This window comes from Meles meles, unplaced genomic scaffold, assembly GCF_922984935.1.
Source record: "Meles meles unplaced genomic scaffold, mMelMel3.1 paternal haplotype, whole genome shotgun sequence".
In the NCBI taxonomy this organism is placed as follows: Eukaryota; Metazoa; Chordata; class Mammalia; order Carnivora; family Mustelidae; genus Meles; species Meles meles.
The window spans coordinates 94,635-120,171 of record NW_025721144.1 but is presented as its reverse complement, the minus strand read 5'-3'; the positions used below and the strand labels follow the sequence as shown (position 1 = coordinate 120,171).

Genomic DNA, 25,537 nt, shown 5'->3' with positions numbered 1-25,537 from the left:
TAAGAATCTGCAGGGGAGATGCGGAGAAGTGAATGTATGGAACCTGTTCTAAAGATACAGTGAAGAGCTATGCTGGCAAATTAGATATAAGGTAAGATGTGGGTCATATATACAGTGTAATATTACTCAGTCATCAGAAAGAATGAATTCCTACCATTGACATTGACGTGGATGAAATGAGAGTATTATACTAAGTGAAATAAGTTAACCAGAGAAAGAAAATTATTATACACTTTCACTCATATGTGGAATATAAGGTATAGTTCTGAAGACAATATGGGAAAGGAGGGAAAGCTGAATGGACAAACCATGAAAAACTCTTGACTCTGGGAAACAAATTGAGATTTGGAGATAGAGGGGAAGGTAGGGGATTGGGTAATATTGTGATGGGCATTAATGCAGGCACATGATGTGATAAGCCCTGGATGTCATTTGCAACTAATGAATCATTGAATATTATATCAAAACCCAATAATGTACTATATGCTGGTTAATTGAATTTAAATTAAAAAAATATGTTAGAGGACCATGTGGTTCTTCTCTCTTCTCTTATTGATGTGTTCTATCACACTGATTGATTTGCGAATGTTGAACCAAACTTGCAACCCAGGGATGAATCCCACCTGGTCATGGTGGATAATCTTTTTAATGTGCTGCTGGATCCTGTTTGCTAGGATCTTGTTGAGAATCTTTGCATCCATATTCATCAGTGATATGGGTCTGAAATTCTCCTTTTTGGTAGGGTCTTTGCCTGGTTTGGGGATCAGGGTAATGCTGGCTTCATAAAAAGAGTCTGGAAGTTTTCCTTCTGCTTCCATTTTTTGGAACAGCTTCAGGAGAATTGGTGTGATTTCTTCTTTGAAAGTTTGGTAGAATTCCCCAGGGAATCCGTCAGGTCCTGGGCTCTTGTTTTTTGGGAGGTTTTTGATCACTGCTTCAATCTCATTACTAGATATCGGTCTATTCAGGTTGTCCATTTCTTCCTGGTTCAATTTTGGGAGTTTGTAGCTTTCCAGGAATGCATCCATTTCATCTAGGTTGCTTAGCTTATTGGCATATAACTGTTGGTAATAATTTCTGATGATTGTTTCTATTTCCTTGGTGCTCGTTGTGATCTCTCCCTTTTCATTCATAATTTTATTAATTTGGGCTTTCTCTCTTTTCTTTTGGATTAGTGTGGCCAATGGTTTATCGATCTTATTGATTCTTTCAAAAAACCAGCTTCTAGTTTCATTGATACGTTCTACTGTATCTCTCATTTCTACCTCATTGATCTCTGCTCTAATCTTGATTATTTCCCTTCTTGCATGTGGAGTTGGTTTGATTTGTTGTTGATTCTCCAGTTCTTTAAGGTGTAGAGACAGTTGGTGTATTCTGGATTTTTCAATGTTTTTGAGGGAGGCTTGGATGGCTATGTATTTCCCCCTTAGAACCGCCTTTGCTGTATCCCATAGGTTTTGGACCGAGGTGTCTTCATTCTCATTGGTTTCCATGAATTGTTTAAGTTCGTCTTTAATCTCCTGGTTGATCCAAGCATTCTTAAGCAAGGTGGTCTTTAGCTTCCAGGTGTTTGAGTTCCTTCTGAACTTTTCCTTGTGATTGAGCTCCAGATTCAAAGCATTGTGATTGGAGAATATGCAGGGAATAATGTCAGTCTTTTGGTATCGGTTGAGTCCTGCTTTGTGACCCAGTATGTGGTCTATTCTGGAGAAGGTTCCATGTGCACTTGAGAAGAATGAATATTCTGTTGTTTTAGGGTGGAATGTTCTGTATATGTCGATGAGGTCCATCTGGTCCAATGTTTCATTCAATGCTCTTATTTCTTTATTAATTTTCTGCTTCGATGATCTGTCTATTTCTGAGAGAGGCGTATTAAGATCTCCTACTATTATTGTATTCGTATCAATATGACTCTTTACCTTGATTAATAGTTTTCTTATGTAATTGGGTGCTCCCATATTGGGGGCATAGATATTCACAATTGTTAGATCGTCTTGGCGGATAGTCCCTTTAAGAATTATGTAGTGTCCTTCTGTATCTCTGACTACCGTCTTTAGTTTAAAATCTAATTTATCTGATATGAGAATCGCTACTATGGCCTTCTTTTGAGGCCCATTGGCATGAAAGATGCTTCTCCATCCCTTCACTTTCAGTCTGGGTGTATCCTTAGGTTCAAAATGGGTCTCTTGTAGACAACATATGGAGAGACCCCGAATTGCCAAGGAAATGTTGAAAAACAAAAACAAAACTGGCAGCATCACGTTACCCGATTTCAAGCTTTACTACAAAGCTGTGATCACCAAGACAGCGTCGTACTGGCATAAAAACAGACACATAGACCAGTGGAACAGAGTGGAGAGCCCAGATATGGACCCTCAACTCTATGGTCAAATAATCTTCGACGAAACAGGAAAAAATATTCAATGGAAAAAAGACAGTCTCTTCAATAAATGGTGCTCGGAAAACTGGACAGCGATATGTAGAAGAATGAAACTCGACCATTCTCTTACACCGTACACAAAGATAAACTCGAAATGGATAAAAGACCTCAACGTGAGACAGGAATCTATCAGAATCCTAGAGGAGAACATAGGCAGGAACCTCTTCGATATCAGGCACAGCAACTTCTTTCAAGATATGTCTCCAAAGGCCAAGGAAACAAAAGCAAAAATGAACTTTTGGGACCTCATCAAGATCAAAAGCTTCTGCACAGCAAAGGAAACAGTCAACAAAACAAAGAGGCAACCCACGGAATGGGAGAAGATATTTGCAAATGACAGTACAGACAAAAGGTTGATATCCAGGATCTATAAAGAACTTCTCAAACTCAACACACACACAACAGATAATCATATCAAAAAATGGGCAGAAGATATGAACAGACACTTCTCCAACGAAGACATAGAAATGGCTATTAGACACATGAAAAAATGTTCATCATCACTAGCCATCAGGGAGATTCAAATTAAAACCACATTGAGATACCACCTGACACCCGTTAGAATGGCCAAAATTAGCAAGACAGGAAACAACGTGTGTTGGAGAGGATGTGGAGAAAGGGGAACCCTCTTACACTGTTGGTGGGAATGCAAGTTAGTGCAGCCACTTTGGAGAACAGTGTGGAGATTCCTGAAGAAATTAAGAATAGAGCTTCCCTATGACCCTGCAATTGCACTGCTGGGTATTTACCCCAAAGATACAGATGTAGTGAAAAGAAGGGCCATCTGTACCCCAATGTTTATTGCAGCAATGGCTACGGTCGCCAAACTGTGGAAAGAACCAAGGTGCCCTTCAACGGATGAATGGATAAGGAAGATGTGGTCCATATACACAATGGAGTATTATGCCTCCATCAGAAAGGACGAATACCCAACTTTTGTAGCAACATGGGCGGGACTGGAAGAAATTATGCTGAGCGAAATAAGTCAAGCAGAGAGAGTCAAGTATCATATGGTCTCACTTATTTGTGGAGCATAACAAATAACATGGAGGACATGGGGAGATGTAGAGGAGAGGGAGTTGAGGGAAACTGGAAGGGGAGATGAACCATGAGAGACTATGGACTCTGGAAAACAACCAGAGGGTTATGAAGGGGCGGCAGGGAGGTCGGGGGAGTGGGAGGTTGAGGAACCAGGTGGTGGGTAATAGGGAGGGCACGTACTGCATGGAGCACTGGGTGTGATGCCAAAACAATGAACACTGTTATGCTGTAAATAAACAAATAACAATAAATATTAAAAAATATGTTAGAGAAAGAGAAGAGTCAATAATGTTTTTAAATTAGAGAAAAACTATGACATCACACAAATGGGGATAAAATTTTTGTTAAACAGGAATACAAATTCCCATAGAAAACTAAAAACAACACACACACACACACACACACACACACACACACACACACACACACATATTTTTTTGTATTGCAGTCCAAAAAGAGTCTATAGTATAGTAAACGCCATAGTTATATTGTATGAAAAAATAAAACACTTAATAGTATCAGGGCATTAAATACCAGATAACATGCATTTTTAAAAAGATTTTATTTATTGATTAGACAGAGAGATAGAGAGCATAAGTAAACAGAGTGACAGGCAGAAGGAGAGGGAGAAGCAGGTTCTCCACTGAGCAGGGAGTCCAGTGCAGGCTCAATTCCAGGATCCTGGGATCATGACGTGAGCCAAAGGCAGCCGCCTAACTGAATAAGCCACCCAGAAGCCCAAAAGGTAACATGCATTTATCTCAACATTATCCTAGAAGCAGCGACCATGCATAGGGGTAGTAATTATCTCTGAAAACAAATGAACAAAAATATTAGCTTTTCCAAAACAAGCAAAATCAATCATTGTGTATGATATAAATTATCTAGAATATAGTTGGATTTTACTGGGAAACCGTAAGAATGATTAGAAAGTGTAGGAGACACCCAATTAATATAGAAAAATGACAGACCCTAGAGAGTTAGAAATTCTACTTTATGGTTACAAATGTACCAAAACTTACACGTCTTGAACATAAATTCGTCAAGAAATTTGTAATATTTATATATGGTCAATTTTTCCCTGGAACTTTGTGAAGGAGGAGGTAAGTAAATGTATTATGTTTCTACAAGTTAAGGACGATTATAGAGTATAGGATAGAACATACAATTGTAACTCCATTCCAATGGACTCCATAAAAGTTGTGGAATTCTAATTCAAATCATAATTTTTCTGGGGTCCTTTTTGGGGTATTCATTTGAATTTGAAGTGCAGGGATATCATGATGAAGCTACATACACAAATAACACATTTCCATGAATAATTATCATGTTCTAATATGCACCCTTAACCCACTACCCAGTGCACATTTTTAAAATCTGCTACATCACATCCTTGAATACCTGTCTCTAACAATATGAGTTTGCTTGCTTGCTTTCTCTCTTTCTTTCTTTTCTTCTTTCTTTAAAATGTAGGCCTCTTTCAATATGTGTATTGTTCCATAATATAGTCTTAAACATTTAACGACAATTTCTTAATTTAATAAAATAGTCAATGCTAAAAGTTCAATGATTCGTGTTCATATATGTACAAATCATAATCCAGAAGAAATGCATCTAGTTAATTTAATACATTTTAAGTCTCTTTTAGTATATACATTATCCTCCTCATTTAAAAATAGTATTATCTGTTAAAGAAGCTGAGTTATTTATTCTATAGAATAACATTCACCCTAGATTTTTCTGGTTTAATATCCATATTGTTAAGGAGCAAGAACTTTGTTTATTGCTTGTGGATTATTCCAAGTAATATAAGAGAGAAATCAGCAACATGAACTTACTGTTAGTTAGCAGAATATATTGTAAAATGCTGTTATAAGTGAAGAGTATAGTTCTCATGTAATAAATAAACAAACAGTACAGAGGATCAGAATTCAAAGCCCTGAAGATAACACAAATGAATTTAACACAAAAGAAGGGAAGGCTACACAAAAAAATGATGATAACAGTGTGTTATTGAAAAGCATAACCAGGAAAATTGGTGAGTCAATCTGGAATAAAAAAAATTCAGATTCTACAATTAACACCAAATTCCCAAATTAACTTCAAATAGGTTAAACTTCAAAATTTTCACTCTGAAATCATAAAAGTACTAGAAAAATATAGATATTTTTGTTTTATTATTTTCTGAAAAGGGGAGTCATCTTTTCTTAACATGACACATAAAAGAAACCCTACAAAATCTACTTAAAGTATTTTGAAATTTAAGAAATGAACTTTTAGTTCTGGGTGCAATTGTAAATGGGATTGACTCCTTAATTTCTCTTTCTTCTGTCTTTTTGTTGGTGTACAGAAATGCAACTGGTTTCTGTGCATTGATTTAATATCCTGACACTTTACTGAATTCCTGTACAAGTTCTAACAGCTATAAGATGCCTAGGAATAAACCTAACCAAAGAGGCTAAGAATCTATATGCAGAAAACTATAAAGTACTCATGAAAGAAATTGAGGAAGACACAAAGAAATGGAAAAATGTTCCATGATCCTGGATTGGAAGAATAAATATTGTGAAAATGTCCATGCTACCTAAAGCAATCTGCACATTTAAGGCAATCCCTATCAAAATACCATCCATTTTTTCCAAAGAAATGGAACAAATAATCCTCAAATTTATATGGAACCAGAAAAGACCTCAAATAGCCAAAGGAATATTGAAAAAGAAAGCCAAAGTTGGTGGCATCACAATTCCGGACTTCAAGCTCTATTACAAAGCTGTCATCATCAAGACAGCATGGTACTGGCACAAAAACAGACATATAGATCAATGGAACAGAATAGAGAGCCCAGAAATCGACCCTCAACTCTAGGGTCAACTAATCTTCGACAAAGCAGGAAAGAATGTCCAATGGAAAAAAGACAGCCTCTTCAATAAATGGTGCTGGGAAAGTTGGACAGCCACATGCAGAAAAATGAAATTGGACCATTTCCTTACACCACACACGAAAATAGACTCCAAATGGATGAAGGACCTCAATGTGAGAAAGGTATCCAGCAAAGTCCTTGAGGAGAATGCCGGCAGCAACCTCTTTGACCTCAGCCGCAGCAACATCTTCCTAGGAACATCGGCAAAGGCAAGGGAAGCAAGGGCAAAAATGAACTATTGGGATTTCATCAAGATCAAAAGCTTTTGCACAGCAAAGGAAACAGTTAACAAAACCAAAGACAACTGACAGAATGGGAGAAGATATTTGCAAACGACATATCAGATAAAGGACTAGTATCCAAATTCTATAAGGAACTTAGTAAACTGAACACCCAAAGAACAAACAATCCAATCAAGAAATGGGCAGAGGACATGAACAGACATTTCTGCAAAGAAGACATCCAGATGGCCAATAGACACATGAAAAAGTGCTCCACATCACTCGGCATCAGGGAAATAGAAATCAAAACCACAATGAGATATCACCTCACACCAGTCAGAATGGCTAAAATGAACAAGTCAGGAAATGACAGATGCTGGCGAGGATGCGGAGAAAGGGGAACCCTCCTCCACTGTTGGTGGGAATGCAAGCTGGTGCAACCACTCTGGAAAACAGCATGGAGGTTCCTCAAAATATTGAAAATAGAACTACCCTATGACCCAGCAATTGCACTACTGGGTATTTACCCTAAAGATACAAACGTAGTGATCCGAAGGGGCACGTGCACCCGAATGTTTATAGCAGCAATGTCGATAATAGCTAAACTATGGAAAGAACCTAGATGTCCATCAACAGATGAATGGATAAAGAAGAGGTGGTATATATACACAATGGAATACTATGCAGTCATCAAAAGAAATGAAATTTTGCCATTTGCAATTACGTGGATGGAACTAGAGGGTATCATGCTTAGTGAAATAAGTCAATCAGAGAAAGACAACCATCATATGATCTCCCTGATATGAGGACATGGAGATGCAACATGGGGGGTTAGGGAGATAGGAGAAGAATAAATGGCACTCAATGGGATTGGGAGGGAGACAAATCATCAGTGACTCTTAATCTCACAAAACAAACTGAGGGTTTCTGGGGGGAGGGGGTGTTGGGATAGGGGGAGTGGGGTCATTGACATTGGGGAGGGTATGTTCTGTGGTGAGTGCTGTGAAGTGTGCAAACCTGGCGATCCACAGACCTGTACCCCTGGGGATAAAAATACATTATATGTTTATAAAAAATAAGAAATAAATAAAAAATTAAAAAAATTAATGACAATTGATATGTCTCATCATCTAGAAGAAAAGAATATTTTATGTGAATATCTTTTTCTTTAGTTTCATAGGCATGACTTGGTGAAAGAATTCTTCACAGTCTAAAACACACACTTCAAATGGTTGCTTAGTCTGCTGAGTCCTCTGAGGTCAAAAGAAATTATAGTGAATTCATGAGTTTAATTCAACTTACATTTAAAAAAGAAAACATGGGATTAGTCTCAAACATATTATTTAAGGAAATACATTTCATTTTGATGATTATGTAGATTGAATTCTCTTATGCTTCTGATTTGTGCATAACTCAGTTGGGACTATTTCAGAGATAGCTTTACAATTAATATATTTCTTTTTTTTTAAAGATTTTATTTATTTATTTGACAGATAGAGATCACAAGTAGGGAGAGAGGCAGGCAGAGAGAGAGAGAGAGGAGGAAGCAGGCTCCCTGCCAAGCAGAGAGCCCAATGCGGGGCTCAATCCCAGGACCCTGGGATCATGACCTGAGTGAAAGGCAGAGGCTTTAACCCACTGAGCCACCCAGGTGCCCCACAATTAACATATTTCTTAAATGATCTACAAAAAGAGCATGGGTGTAAGTATTTGAGATTTTTTTGGTCATATTAAATTTGAATCATCACGGGTTTACAAGGACAATGGGTGTGGAAGTCATCTTGCCATAGTGTTATAGGATCTGAGTTTGATAGCAATATATACCTCCTTCTTAAAAAAGCATAACCTTGGAATAACCTTGTGTTCTTAATTGGGCTAGTGAACATGTATATTATTTCTTATTTAAATCTTAATATTTTACATTATGGTTATCACTAATTTTTACCCCAAAATATTTTTGAAATGATAAATGTGTGTAATATAGGTAAAGGATTTCAGAAAATAAAAATACATGGTGAGAATTTTATGCAGTTCTATTACAATAAAGTATTAAGTAAGTTGTATGGTTTCAAACAAGTCCTGGTTTTTATTAATAATATCATTCTGATATTTACTTTATCACTGCCTAGTATTATGAAGTAGGGAGCAGAGTTTCTATATGCTTGGCTTTAATTCTTACTCATTTCTTTAGTTTCTATCTGCTGACATGATTTATCTGAGAATTTTAATTAAACAAATGGACATTAAATATTTTAATAAAGTAGAATTTAATATTCAGGGAACATTGGAGAACGGTATGGAAATACATGTCAGGAGAGATAAAGATCAGAAGTTATAATGATATTAACTACAAATATGCTTCTATGTTTGATAAAGATGTTTAGTTATGAACTTTTAATTTTCCGTTTATGGATCTCATATTTCGTTCTCAAATATTTTATGATGTATCTAATGTTAATATTGAAACTTTACACTTTCTAAAGGTTCTGATTTGGATCAAACACACTTTGTTTATTTATTTATTATTCATTAATGTATTCATTCCCCAGTGCCTTTGTCCTGATAGCTCTGGGATGATTCAAAGTCAATGTAATGCCAAATAAATCTCAAATGTGTACATCTATATGATATTTCCAGAAATCCTTTACATAATATCTGCACGACTCAGGCAGGTCAGAACTATCTGAAGTAAAATACACGGGCATATAAGAAAAAATACATATAATTCAGTCTGCATAATCATTGATATAAAACACTTTCATTAAAATATAGTTTCTGAGACTACTGGAAGGTTTTACTTGTAAACATGAATACATGGATCAAGGCACTGCAATTATCTTCTAACTCATTTCAGTGGAATCAGTAGGCTAAACACTTATTTGATGGCTCAGAGTTTTTTACTGTGAATGATAGTTCTTTGCCATCACCGTGCCATGTCTGAGAGTGGGAAGAAAAAAAAAAAAAACAGATCTAACCTTGAAAGCAATTTTCCCACTAGATCCACAGACACATAAATTGTATTTCACCAGGACCGGGGCAGCTCAGTAAGTTAAATGCCTGCTTTCGGGTCAGGCCATGATCCCAAGACCCTGGCATTGATCCCCAAGTCTGGCTCTCTGCTCAGTGGGGAGTCAGCTTCTCCCTCCCCCTCTGCTCTCCACACCCACCCCTCATGCTCGCTCTCACTCTCTCATAAATAAATGAATAAAATCTTAAATAAAATAGAACTGGGTTGCACTACGACAACTATTGAAGGGTTTGAGCAATGAAGGGCATGCCTCCGTTCCGAATCCACCTTCATTTATGCAGAAGGGTAATCAGGAAAAGAGAATAATAACAGTAAAAACAACACCAAAAAGAAGTATTTTTTAAATTTTTTTATTTGTTTATTTACAGCATAACAGTGTTCATTGTTTTGGCATAACACCCAGTGCTCCATGCAGTACTTGCCCTCCCTATTACCCACCACCTGGTTCCTCAACCTCCCACCCCTCCCCCCGCCCCTTCAAAACCCTCTGGTTGTTTTTCAGAGTTCATAGTCTCTCATGGTTCATCTCCCCTTCCAGTTTCCCTCAACTCCCTCTCCTCTCCATCTCCCCATGTCCTCCGTGTTATTTGTTATGCTCCACAAATAAGTGAAACCATATGATACTTGACTCTCTCTGCTTGACTTACTTCGCTCAGCATAATCTCCTCCAGTCCCGTCCATGTTGCTACAAAAGCTGGGTATTCATCCTTTCTGATGGAGGCATAATACTCCATCGTGTATATGTACCACATCCTCCTTATCCATTCATCCGTTGAAGGGCATCTTGGTTCTTTCCACAGTTTGGCGACCATAGCCATTGCTGCAATAAACATTGGGGTACAGATGGCCCTTCTTTTCACTACATCTGTATCTTTGGGGTAAATACCCATCAGTGCAATTGCAGGGTCATAGGGAAGCTCTATTCTTAATTTCTTCAGGAGTCTCCACACTGTTCTCCAAAGTGGCTGCACTAACTTGCATTCCCACAAACAGTGGAAGAGGGTTCCCCTTTCTCCACATCCTCTCCAACACACGTTGTTTCCTGTCTTGCTAATTTTGGCCATTCTAACTGGTGTCAGGTGGTATCTCAATGTGGTTTTAATTTGAATCTCCCTGATGGCTAGTGATGATGAACATTTTTTCATGTGTCTGATAGTCATTTGTATGTCTTCATTGGAGAAGTGTCTGTTCATATCCTCTGCCCATTTTTCGATATGATTATCTGTTTTGTGTGTGTTGAGTTTGAGAAGTTCTTTATAGATCCTGGATATCAACCTTTTGTCTGTACTGTCATTTGCAAATATCAAAAAGAAGTATTTTTTGGGTGTTCTGTGCCAGGCAATATTGTGAATTGCTTGCCTACACTTATTAATTTAATTATCCAAAATCATCCTCAGCTCTATGTACCATCACCATTCACAATAGAAAAGTGGGAGCAAACCTCAGAAAAAAAGAAAACAAACAATACTGATTATCCTATTTATGTTGGTAAGCCATTCTTCCTTAGTCCCATTCCATCAGCACATTCCACTTTGACTCTCTTGCTAAATGTTGGAAAACGGAGGACACACACCCATTTTTATAACACGGGAAGGTTTTGTTTTGTCTGTTTTGTTTTGTTTTCTTTTGAGCCAGACTCTGAGCTTTTCATAACAATCCTAAGTAGTTTACATTTGTTACTTATAATACATTTAAAATAGTTTTTGTGAACAATATCAAGTTCAAATAAAAAAAAAAAACAAATACCACCATTACTAAAAGTATTTGATCTAAATTTAGATGTTGAATTATCTTTTTTATTGTGTTATGTTAGTCACCATACAATACATCATTAGTCTTTTTTTTTTAAGACTTTATTTATTTGTTTGACGGACAGAGAGAGAGAGAGAGAGATCACAAGTAGGCAGAGAGCAAGCAGAGGGGGAGGGGGAAGCAGCCTCCCTGCTTAGCAGAGAGCTCAATGCAGGGCTTAATCCCAGGACCCTGAGATCATCACTTGAGCCTAAGGCAGAGGTTTAACCCAGTGAGCACCAGGTGCCCCCCATCATCAGTTTCCGATGTAGTGTTCAATGAGTCATTGTTTGTGTATAGCACCTATTGCTCCATGCAATATGTGCCCTCCTTAATAGCCACCACTAGACTCACCCACCCTCCCACCCTCCTCCCTTCTAACACTCTGAGTTTGTCTTTTGGAGGGGGATAGGAACCATGAGAGACTGTGGACTCCAGGAATGATCTTAAAGGTAGTAAAGACATCAGCTTTAGGGCCGTTGGCTTGTACAGACCCTTCCAAAGATCCTATCTTAACTGAACGTTGTATTTTTTTTTCTTAAAGAAAGCACCAAAGACTGTCCATTTCAGGATTCTGAAATTATAGTTTTGTCCCATGATAGTCTTAAGTTATTTCCAGCAATGACTAACCTTGATGTAAGTGTTGATGACTTATGGGATTCAAACTTTATTTAAAAGCTGAGATCTGAATTACATAATTCCTTTTTGTCCCCTCTGAGGACAAGCAGGTGTGATTTATTGCTGACATTTTCTTTGGGGAGAAAGCCTTTTCACAACTAAGTCATTTTATAGGAAAGTAAGAGTCACTAAATTTTACGTGTAAAATAATTGGGGGAGTGAGGATAGAAGATACACCCTCATTTTAACCTTAATTCACTGAAATATCTTACATTCAAAATAAGGAAAGGGTAAAGTAGATCTGTGTATTTTTTTCCAGTGTTCCAAGATTCATTGTCTATGCACCTTACCCAGTGTTCCATGCAATATGTGCCCTCCTTAATACCCACAACCGTGCTCACCCATCCCTCCCCCCGCAAAACCCTCAGTTTGTTTCTCAGAGTCCATAGTCTCTCATGGTTCATCTCTTCCTCTGATTTCCCCCAATTCATTTTTCCTTTCCTTCTCCTAATGTCCTCCATGCTATTCCTTATGCTCCACAAGTAAATGAAACCATATGATAATTTACTTTCTCGCTTGACTTATGTCACTCAACATAATCTCCTCCAGGCAAATCTATGTTGATAAAAAAGTTGGGTACTCATCCTTTCTGAGGGAGGCATAATATTCCACCATATATATGGACCATATCTTCTTTATCCATTCATCTGTTGAAGGGCGTCTTGGCTGTTTCCACAGTTTAGCAATTGTGGCCATTGCTTCTATGAATATTGGGGTACAGATGGCCTTTCTTTTCACTAGATCTGTATCTTTGAGGTAAATACCCAGTAGTGCATGTGTATGTTCTCTTTGAACCCTAAGCTACATTACCTTGATGTTTAAGTTATTTCAGCATTGTTTGTTTCTTCGTTTGATTCCTTTCCTTGTCCTTTTATATATGAGTACATGAGTTTGGCCTATATCATCCAATGAAATTCAGGGGTTGGCAGGTTAAAATACAACTTCATATTATTTTCTATTAATTAAATAATTAAATATTATTACTATAGAAAATATAAGGCAAACACCACGCTATTATTTAAATTACTCTCTATGAGCTTTTACATAATCTACTCCTTTTCGAATTGTGGAAACCTGTATCCTACTTCCATAGCCACGTTGATATTCTTAAGATTGTTGTATCAAGGAAAATGCACTTCTTAATTAGATATCCCCTGTGTCATATACTTCCTCAGCAACTCTTTCCTATTTTGTACACAAAAATAATCAAAGTTCATGTAGGCGGCTATTAATTATGTGGAGACGAATTCGTATGCATATTTTACTTATTTATTTTTAAAGATTGTATTTATTTTCTTGCCAGAGAGAGAGAGATCACAAGGAGGCAGAGAGGCAGGCAGAGAGAAAGGGGGAAGAAGCCTCCCCGCTGAGCAAGGAGCCCAATGTGGGGTTCGAACCCAGGACCCTGAGATCACAACCCAAACCAAAGGCAGAGGCTTTAACCCATTGAGCCACCCAGGTGCCCCTTGTATGCATATTTTAAATGTAAATTATAGTGAAGTAATATTTCCTGAAATCCTAACAGACAACTCTGGTGATTTATTTTCATTTTAATAAATATATTTGAGCTTTTGCCTAGAGCTCAATTTTATTTTCTTTTGGCAGACTGACCTCAGCTCTAAAAATACATCATATGCAATGTATACAATGTGCTTAATTGTGGACTAGAAACCAAGTATTCCCAAAGGGGCTGTTGGAAATCAAATAGGAGTCTCTACCATGATTAGGCAGTCAGCCCATTTGCCCAGAAATGTTCCAAATCTTACAGGGGAAGGTAATGAATGTGTATCTTTTCATTATACTTTCTACTGAATTTATCATACTAAATGATTGAAGACTTATTTTCAAAGGCAAAAACATCACCAATAAACTTAAACACTGGTAGTAGAGACTTAAGCATTTATTGACTTCTTTTGGAATTTTCTTTGGGGGGGGTATTCTTCAGATATGCCACATTCAATAACTCAATTGTTCAGAATATATGTGATTCTGCCTGTGTAAGTCTTTTATATAGACGATCAAAAAATACTCTAAGTTTATTAAAGAAGGGATTGCTGCAACTCTAATTACAACCCTCATGTCAGTGTTAGGAATCTTTTCTACATATACTACTGCAGATATATCTTTCATTCCATTTTCAATGTTTTATTTTAAGAGCAAAATTCTAGAAGAATGACATACAGACTTCTATAAGGGGCTATATGCCTCAAGGGAAATGACGTTTAATGATTTTATAGATTTAAAGACAATTTGTATGCTTGATCATCTAGAAGGAAACATAATGTTTTATATTAATATCTTTTGCTTTAGTTTCATAAGCATGGCTTGGTGAAAGAAGTTTTCACAGAACAACTCACTCACACATCAAAAGGTGTTTATTCTTCTGAGTCCCCTGAAGTAAGTCAAAAGAAATTAGAATGCCTTGATGAGTTTAATGCAACTTACATTAAAAAGAAAACAGGAAATTACTCTCAGACCTACTGTTTATGTAAATGTGTTTCATTTTGATGATTATGTAAATAGTCTTATGCTTCTGACATGGGCATATTTTCAATTGGGACTATTTATAAGATGGCTATTCAATTAATATCTTTTTAATTTAATTTTATTTTTTCAGTGTTCCAAGATTCATTGGTTATGTACCACACCCAGTGCTCCATCCAATTAACATGTTTTTCAAGTGATTTGTAAAAAGAACGTAGAGGTAACTGTTTGAGGTTTTTTTGTTTGTTTGTTTGTTTTGTTTTGTTTTGTTTTTTACACATATAAATTTGAATCATCACAGGTTTACAAGGACAAAGCGGGTAGAGGGCACCTTGCCACAGTGAGATAGGACTGGAATTTCATAGCAGTGTGTGTCTCTTACTTAAGGGAACATGACCCTGGAATATCCTTGTATTCTTGATTGGGTTAGTAAACATGTGTATTCTTTTTTATTTAAATCTTAACATTTGGGGGCACCTGGGTTGCTCAGTGGGTTAAGCCTCTGCTTTCAGCTCAGGTCATGATCTCAGGGTCCTGGGATTGAGCCCTGCAGCATCAGGCTCTCTGCTCAGCAGGGAGCCTCTTTCTCCCTCTCTCTCTGCCTGCCACTCTGTCTACTGGTGATCTCTCTCTCTGTCAAATAAATAAACGAAATCTTAAAAAAAAAAACTCAACATTTTGCATTATGCTTATCACTAATTTATAACCTACAATATTTTTCAAATAATTAATGTGTGTAAAATAAAGTACTTCAGAATATAAAAATACATAGTGAGCATTTTATGCAGTTCTATTACAATAAAGTGTTTGTTTGTTTGTTTGTTTTCTGGGAATGTTTAGTTTCTTTTTAATTTTAAAATTACATTTTTGTCAATATCAACCTCTGCTTGTGAGAACCTTTTATATATAAAAATTCTGGAGCTATACCTTTGAGTATCCTTTTTTATTAAGCAAGGCAAAGACTTGTGTGTCTCCAAATATTGCTCAAATCTCCAAAGCCAGCTGAATAAATAAACATTATGTGATCTGTAGCCCAAAAGTCTGCAAATGACTCTATATGATGTTTAAAAAAAAAAGCTATGATTCCTTCTAAGTATTTCTTGGAGCCAATGATCAGCAGTTTTGTTTAAGTTCTCAGACCCCTGAGCCTCCATAAAAATAACTTTGAAATATTATATTATGTGTGAAAATTTTACACACATGCACATTTAAAATCAGCAGGCAGGCCCTCTGCCCTTCTTCAACCTGATAATCAACCATAGTGCCTACTCAAACATGGAAAAAATAAAAGATTCAGAACTCTAAAGCACATAATCTCAGTGCCATTTAGAACCATGTGTATTTCTGAAATCCTCTATTACTGCAAATCTCTTGGTTGTATTTTCCATGGAATTGTCTGTTTCTCATTATCAAAGTCTAAAGAAATTTGATACAGTCATGTAACACTTGGCGATGGAGTGTTAGAGAAATGCATTCCAAAGTGTTCAGCTTATCTTTTCTTTCCAATGCAGTAACTACTGTCTGACTTTCCTCCCCTGGAGAAGCCAGTTGGGAGGTGAAGAAAAAAAAAAAAATCAAACCAAAGTAAATTAAGCAATGGCCCCGTGCCTAAATCAATCACAGACATCAGCTTTTAAACAATGAATTGTAGTTAACAGGAGCGGGTGCAACATTCTCATGGAGAATTCTTACTCAGTAAAGTCACCTTCTGCTTGTAGAATGTGTACCATGCTATTCTTCGAACCAAGTTTGTCCGAATAAGTTGATATGGGCAAAATCTAAGGTTTGGAAAGCTTGTAACTCTAAGAGTCTAAGAAAGCTACTGGCCTCAGTAAATCAGATTATGAACTCCCAGAGATGGAGTGGGGTTCATTATTTTTGTTTGTTTGTTTGTTTGTTTGTTTGTTTTTTTCCATTTTATTTATTTTTTCAGCGTAACAGTATTCATTGTTTTTGCACAACACCCAGTGCTCCATGCAATACGTGCCCTCCCTATTACCCACCACCTGTTCCCCCAACCTCCCACCCCTGACCCTTCAAAACCCTCAGGTTGTTTTTCAGAGTCCATAGTCTCTTATGGTTCGCCTCCCCTTCCAAATTTTTTTTTTAATAAACATATAATGTATTTTTATCCCAGGGGTACAGGTCTGTGAATACAATAAAGTGTTTTATAAGTTCTATGTTTTCAGATGAGTCCTGGTTATTATTAATACTTTCATTTTGATATTTACCTTCTCACTGCCTAATAATATTTAAGGAGATGACATAGTTTCTATATGTTAGGCTTTCATTCCTACTCATTTCTTTATTTTCTATCTGTGGATATGATTATCTGACACTTTTGAATTAAAAAATGGATATTAAATATTTTAATAAAGTAGAATTTAAAATTCAGGGGAAGTTGGGGGATGATAATGTGGGAATATGTGTCAGCTGTGATAAAAATTAGAAGAGGTTTTATTTTGATGAAAATAACTACAAATATAATTGCTTGTTAGTTAAATTTGTTTTGGTGTAAGTTTTCAACTTTCAGTTTATGGATCTCCTATTTAATTTGTTCTTAAATCTTCCATGATGATTCTAAATTTTAATATTGGTACTTCTTTCTTACCAAAATTTCTGGTTTTGGATTACACATACTTAATATAGTATTGTTCTTAGAAGTGTTTAAGATAGTGCTATCCGTAATTACTTTGCTCATATTGGATTTCCAAGCCATTGCTTAATACACCAGTGGTATATTGTAATTATATTTATTTAGGATTGAGAATTTTAAGTTTTAAATTAGTGAACATAATATCATACAAGCTGTCATTCTTCAATGTTTATTTTTTATTAAAGGGAATTGAGCCACTCATTAGGAATTTTAACTGTATGTAGAAATTTATCCTGGAAGTTGTAGTAGGATTCTGGGAGTAATGTTTTTTTTTTTTCTTTTGGGGAAAGAAGATGCATGATATATTTTATGTGCCTCTAATTGCAACTCCAACTTTGGCACACATTCCTCATCTATCAGGAGAAATATTTTCTTGATGTATAACACATTAAATGTTGCATAGCTTAAAATTAACTTCTTCATATTTATGGAAATGTTTTTACAGCATTCAATGTTTTTAGTATTTAGCATAGTATTATTTTTTGGAAACAGAACTGGCAAAAAACCTGATTAGAAAATATGTATATGTTTTACAAAGGCCTAAGTATTCTGTAATTATTGAAATGTTTTGTATTTATACTTTATTACTGCTGTTATAGACTAAAGTTGAGTGATTTAACATTGTGGAGAACTTCTTACAGCATTCAATGGTTCACGTACATACCACAGTATTATCCTTGGATTCAGAGATGGAAGGAAGCTGGAATAAAGAACTCCTTTTATGCTTAACAAATGGCCTAAGCATTCTGTACTTTTCCAAAAGAAAGTAAGACGAGGAAACATGTATTTTCAAACTGGACAGAAATTTAAATTACTTTTAGGATGCCCATAAAAACACTGGGAAATTGATTGGGATTAATTCATCTAGTGATCAAAAGAGAAAAAAAAAAGTGAAGGCTAAGGGAAATTGAGCAACCTTACATTCTCTAAAATGTGCCCTGTGTGTAACGATTTTGACTAAACTCTGATCATACAGGACTTACTCTCTGAAAGTTACTGTAATAAGATAATTTGTTTTCCCCTCATCTAAGGAAGAAAATAAAAGTGGCGTACGGTCTTGAAATTTCATTTGGCTGAGAAAATGCTATGGAGGCAATAAAAGCATGTAGTAATAATCACTTTCTTTTCCCTTAAAGGATTTTCATGGAATCTCGGGATATGATCTGTTCTGATGTGTTTCAGTTTAAACTATGAAGACGGGAAACCAATGTGTAGAAACAGATTTTATTTTATTTTTTTTTTTGGATTGTTTCATTTTTTACTTTATGAAACTAGCTTTCATTTTTAATGCATATGCCCATTTCATATGGTTCAGCACTTTTTTTTTCCCTTTTTATTTATTTATTTTTTTTCAGCGTAACAGTATTCATTCTTTTTGCACAACACCCAGTGCTCCATGCAAAACGTGCCCTCCCCATTACCCACCACCTGTTCCCCCAACCTCCCACCCCTGACCCTTCAAAACCCTCAGGTTGTTTTTCAGAGTCCATAGTCTCTTATGGTTCGTCTCCCCTCCCCAATGTCCATAGCCCGCTCCCCCTCTCCCAATCCCACCTCCCCCCAGCAACCCCCAGTTTGTTTTGTGAGATTAAGAGTCATTTATGGTTTGTCTCCCTCCCAATCCCATCTTGTTTCATTTATTCTTCTCCTATCCCCCTACCCCCCCATGTTGCTTCTCCATGTCCTCATATCAGGGAGATCATATGATAGTTGTCTTTCTCCGATTGACTTATTTCACTAAGCATGATACGCTCTAGTTCCATCCACGTCGTCGCAAATGGCATGATTTCATTTCTTTTGATGGCTGCATAGTATTCCATTGTGTATATATACCACATCTTCTTTATCCATTCATCTGTTGATGGACATCTAGGTTCTTTCCATAGTCTGGCTATTGTAGACATTGCTGCTATAAACATTCGGGTACACGTGCCCCTTCGGATCACTATGTTTGTATCTTTAGGGTAAATACCCAGTAGTGCAATTGCTGGGTCATAGGGTAGTTCTATTTTCAACATTTTGAGGAACCTCCATGCTGTTTTCCAGAGTGGTTGCACCAGCTTGCATTCCCACCAACAGTGGAGGAGGGTTCCCCTTTCTCCGCATCCTCGCCAGCATCTGTCATTTCCTGACTTGTTAATTTTAGCCATTCTGACTGGTGTGAGGTGATATCTCATTGTGGTTTTGATTTGTATTTCCCTGATGCCGAGTGACGTGGAGCACTTTTTCATGTGTCTGTTGGCCATCTGGATGTCTTCTTTGCAGAAATGTCTGTTCATGTCCTCTGCCCATTTCTTGATTGGATTGTTTGTTCTTTGGGTGTTGAGTTTGCTAAGTTCCTTATAGATTTTGGATACTAGCCCTTTATCTGATATGTCGTTTGCAAATATCTTCTCCCATTCTGTCAGCTGTCTTTTGGTTTTGTTAACTGTTTCCTTTGCTGTGCAAAAGCTTTTGATCTTGATGAAATCCCAATAGTTCATTTTCGCCCTTGCTTCCCTTGCCTTTGCCGTTGTTCCTAGGAAGATGTTGCTGCGGCTGAGGTCGAAGAGGTTGCTGCCTGCGTTCTCCTCAAGGATTTTGATGGATTCCTTTCTCACATTGAGGTCCTTCATCCATTTGGAGTCTATTTTCGTGTGTGGTGTAAGGAAGTGGTCCAATTTCATTTTTCTGCATGTGGCTGTCCAATTTTCCCAGCACCATTTATTGAAGAGGCTGTCTTTTTTCCATTGGACATTCTTTCCTGCTTTGTCGAAGATGAGTTGACCATAGAGTTGAGGGTCGATTTCTGGGCTCTCTATTCTGTTCCACTGGTCTATGTGTCTGTTTTTGTGCCAGTACCATGCTGTCTTGATGATGACAGCTTTGTAATAGAGCTTGAAGTCCGGAATTGTGATGCCACCAACTTTGGCTTTGTTCTTCAATATTCCTTTGGCTATTCGAGGTCTTTTCTGGTTCCATATAAATTTTAGGATTATTTGTTCCATTTCTTTGAAAAAAATGGATGGTATTTTGATAGGGATTGCATTAAATGTGTAGATTGCTTTAGGTAGCATAGACATTTTCACAATATTTATTCTTCCAACTTTCTGGTCTTTTCCAATATGGTCAAATGGACACTTTCCTCTTTGTTGCCGTTGTAACCCTCTTTTCATTTTTTTTTCCATTTTATTTATTTTTGCAGCGTAACAGTATTCATTCTTTTTGCACAACACCCAGTGCTCCATGCAAAACGTGCCCTCCCCATTACCCACCACCTGTTCCCCCAACCTCCCACCCCTGACCCTTCAAAACCCTCAGGTTGTTTTTCAGAGTCCATAGTCTCTTATGGTTCGTCTCCCCTCCCCAATGTCCATAGCCCGCTCCCCCTCTCCCAATCCCACCTCCCCCCAGCAACCCCCAGTTTGTTTTGTGAGATTAAGAGTCATTTATGGTTTGTCTCCCTCCCAATCCCATCTTGTTTCATTTATTCTTCTCCTATCCCCCTACCCCCCCATGTTGCTTCTCCATGTCCTCATATCAGGGAGATCATATGATAGTTGTCTTTCTCCGATTGACTTATTTCACTAAGCATGATACGCTCTAGTTCCATCCACGTCGTCGCAAATGGCATGATTTCATTTCTTTTGATGGCTGCATAGTATTCCATTGTGTATATATACCACATCTTCTTTATCCATTCATCTGTTGATGGACATCTAGGTTCTTTCCATAGTCTGGCTATTGTAGACATTGCTGCTATAAACATTCGGGTACACGTGCCCCTTCGGATCACTATGTTTGTATCTTTAGGGTAAATACCCAGTAGTGCAATTGCTGGGTCATAGGGTAGTTCTATTTTCAACATTTTGAGGAACCTCCATGCTGTTTTCCAGAGTGGTTGCACCAGCTTGCATTCCCACCAACAGTGGAGGAGGGTTCCCCTTTCTCCGCATCCTCGCCAGCATCTGTCATTTCCTGACTTGTTAATTTTAGCCATTCTGACTGGTGTGAGGTGATATCTCATTGTGGTTTTGATTTGTATTTCCCTGATGCCGAGTGACGTGGAGCACTTTTTCATGTGTCTGTTGGCCATCTGGATGTCTTCTTTGCAGAAATGTCTGTTCATGTCCTCTGCCCATTTCTTGATTGGATTGTTTGTTCTTTGGGTGTTGAGTTTGCTAAGTTCCTTATAGATTTTGGATACTAGCCCTTTATCTGATATGTCGTTTGCAAATATCTTCTCCCATTCTGTCAGCTGTCTTTTGGTTTTGTTAACTGTTTCCTTTGCTGTGCAAAAGCTTTTGATCTTGATGAAATCCCAATAGTTCATTTTCGCCCTTGCTTCCCTTGCCTTTGCCGTTGTTCCTAGGAAGATGTTGCTGCGGCTGAGGTCGAAGAGGTTGCTGCCTGCGTTCTCCTCAAGGATTTTGATGGATTCCTTTCTCACATTGAGGTCCTTCATCCATTTGGAGTCTATTTTCGTGTGTGGTGTAAGGAAGTGGTCCAATTTCATTTTTCTGCATGTGGCTGTCCAATTTTCCCAGCACCATTTATTGAAGAGGCTGTCTTTTTTCCATTGGACATTCTTTCCTGCTTTGTCGAAGATGAGTTGACCATAGAGTTGAGGGTCGATTTCTGGGCTCTCTATTCTGTTCCACTGGTCTATGTGTCTGTTTTTGTGCCAGTACCATGCTGTCTTGATGATGACAGCTTTGTAATAGAGCTTGAAGTCCGGAATTGTGATGCCACCAACTTTGGCTTTGTTCTTCAATATTCCTTTGGCTATTCGAGGTCTTTTCTGGTTCCATATAAATTTTAGGATTATTTGTTCCATTTCTTTGAAAAAAATGGATGGTATTTTGATAGGGATTGCATTAAATGTGTAGATTGCTTTAGGTAGCATAGACATTTTCACAATATTTATTCTTCCAACTTTCTGGTCTTTTCCAATATGGTCAAATGGACACTTTCCTCTTTGTTGCCGTTGTAACCCTCTTTTCATTTTTTTTTCCATTTTATTTATTTTTGCAGCGTAACAGTATTCATTCTTTTTGCACAACACCCAGTGCTCCATGCAAAACGTGCCCTCCCCATTACCCACCACCTGTTCCCCCAACCTCCCACCCCTGACCCTTCAAAACCCTCAGGTTGTTTTTCAGAGTCCATAGTCTCTTATGGTTCGTCTCCCCTCCCCAATGTCCATAGCCCGCTCCCCCTCTCCCAATCCCACCTCCCCCCAGCAACCCCCAGTTTGTTTTGTGAGATTAAGAGTCATTTATGGTTTGTCTCCCTCCCAATCCCATCTTGTTTCATTTATTCTTCTCCTATCCCCCTACCCCCCCATGTTGCTTCTCCATGTCCTCATATCAGGGAGATCATATGATAGTTGTCTTTCTCCGATTGACTTATTTCACTAAGCATGATACGCTCTAGTTCCATCCACGTCGTCGCAAATGGCATGATTTCATTTCTTTTGATGGCTGCATAGTATTCCATTGTGTATATATACCACATCTTCTTTATCCATTCATCTGTTGATGGACATCTAGGTTCTTTCCATAGTCTGGCTATTGTAGACATTGCTGCTATAAACATTCGGGTACACGTGCCCCTTCGGATCACTATGTTTGTATCTTTAGGGTAAATACCCAGTAGTGCAATTGCTGGGTCATAGGGTAGTTCTATTTTCAACATTTTGAGGAACCTCCATGCTGTTTTCCAGAGTGGTTGCACCAGCTTGCATTCCCACCAACAGTGGAGGAGGGTTCCCCTTTCTCCGCATCCTCGCCAGCATCTGTCATTTCCTGACTTGTTAATTTTAGCCATTCTGACTGGTGTGAGGTGATATCTCATTGTGGTTTTGATTTGTATTTCCCTGATGCCGAGTGACGTGGAGCACTTTTTCATGTGTCTGTTGGCCATCTGGATGTCTTCTTTGCAGAAATGTCTGTTCATGTCCTCTGCCCATTTCTTGATTGGATTGTTTGTTCTTTGGGTGTTGAGTTTGCTAAGTTCCTTATAGATTTTGGATACTAGCCCTTTATCTGATATGTCGTTTGCAAATATCTTCTCCCATTCTGTCAGCTGTCTTTTGGTTTTGTTAACTGTTTCCTTTGCTGTGCAAAAGCTTTTGATCTTGATGAAATCCCAATAGTTCATTTTCGCCCTTGCTTCCCTTGCCTTTGCCGTTGTTCCTAGGAAGATGTTGCTGCGGCTGAGGTCGAAGAGGTTGCTGCCTGCGTTCTCCTCAAGGATTTTGATGGATTCCTTTCTCACATTGAGGTCCTTCATCCATTTGGAGTCTATTTTCGTGTGTGGTGTAAGGAAGTGGTCCAATTTCATTTTTCTGCATGTGGCTGTCCAATTTTCCCAGCACCATTTATTGAAGAGGCTGTCTTTTTTCCATTGGACATTCTTTCCTGCTTTGTCGAAGATGAGTTGACCATAGAGTTGAGGGTCGATTTCTGGGCTCTCTATTCTGTTCCACTGGTCTATGTGTCTGTTTTTGTGCCAGTACCATGCTGTCTTGATGATGACAGCTTTGTAATAGAGCTTGAAGTCCGGAATTGTGATGCCACCAACTTTGGCTTTGTTCTTCAATATTCCTTTGGCTATTCGAGGTCTTTTCTGGTTCCATATAAATTTTAGGATTATTTGTTCCATTTCTTTGAAAAAAATGGATGGTATTTTGATAGGGATTGCATTAAATGTGTAGATTGCTTTAGGTAGCATAGACATTTTCACAATATTTATTCTTCCAACTTTCTGGTCTTTTCCAATATGGTCAAATGGACACTTTCCTCTTTGTTGCCGTTGTAACCCTCTTTTCATTTTTTTTTCCATTTTATTTATTTTTGCAGCGTAACAGTATTCATTCTTTTTGCACAACACCCAGTGCTCCATGCAAAACGTGCCCTCCCCATTACCCACCACCTGTTCCCCCAACCTCCCACCCCTGACCCTTCAAAACCCTCAGGTTGTTTTTCAGAGTCCATAGTCTCTTATGGTTCGTCTCCCCTCCCCAATGTCCATAGCCCGCTCCCCCTCTCCCAATCCCACCTCCCCCCAGCAACCCCCAGTTTGTTTTGTGAGATTAAGAGTCAGTGGCTCTGGTGGGGAATATCATACTGGTCCTTCTCATTCAGTTGGACATCATACTCCACACTCCAATGTCCTACTCAGTCAGCTCTCCTTTATTGACATGATGTACATCTCCACCACCGTGCCCAAGATGACCACTGACTTCCTGACAAAGAGTAAGACCATTACATTTTTAGGTTGTGAAATTCAAGCATTTGTATTCTTGACACTTGGTGGAACTGAAGCCCTTCTCCTTGGTTTCATGTCCTATGATTGATATGTAGCCATCTGTCACCCTTTACACTATCCTGTACTTATGAGCAAGAATATCTGTTGGTTCATGGTCACATGCACATGGGGCAGTAGCTCTATCAATGCTTTAGTGCATACGTTGTATGCTTTTCAACTTCCATTTTGTAGGTCTCGAATTGTTAACCACCTTTTCTGTGAAGTTCCATCTCTGGTACCACTGGTGTGTCAGGATACTTCCCAGTATGAGCATACAATCCTCCTAAGTGGGTTTATCATTCTGCTGCTACCATTCATGGCCATTCTAGCTTCCTATGTCCGTGTACTTACTGTGGTGTTCCAGGTGAGCTCAGGTAAAGGACAGACAAAAGCTATCTCCACTTGTTCCTCTCACCTAATTGTGGCAAGCCTATTTTATATGACTACCCTCTCCACCTATGCAAGGCCACACTCCTTGCATTCTCCAGAACAGGATAAGGCAGTGGCAGTGTTTTACACCATCATCACACCTCTTCTGAATCCATTCATCTACAGCCTGAGAAATAAAGAGGTTACTGGTGCCCTGAAAAGACTGTTGGCATAATTGATATTTGTACAGGATATGTCACTTTAGGAACCCCTTATTGATTGAGATTGACCAATATAGATCACTTTACCTAGAATACTGTTTGGAATATGTTAATCTAAAGGATATTTATGCAATAAATTGATAAATATATTGATTCTTGCTCATTTCAGGATGGCTTAATCATAGTTATTGAAGCTACATGCTTTTCCAAATTGAAACCTCGAAAAAATGGTGTTATTGTCAACAGTATTTGGCTTCTGGGAATACATTTCAACTGTTAACTCAATGTTTGCATCTTGAAACATGTATTTTGTAATGTCCTCCTTAATGTCTGAATGTAGTGAGTAGGAAATATACTATACTCAAGCACGTGATATTAAAAGTATAATAAGGAAACTG

The 25,537-nt window shown here is 37.9% G+C and overlaps 1 pseudogene; it reads left to right on the top strand.

Moving 5' to 3' along the window:
- Window positions 1-18,449: 18,449 nt before the first annotated feature.
- On the top strand, window positions 18,450-25,153 carry LOC123936042 (annotated as a pseudogene).
- The last annotated feature ends 384 nt before the right edge of the window (window positions 25,154-25,537 follow it).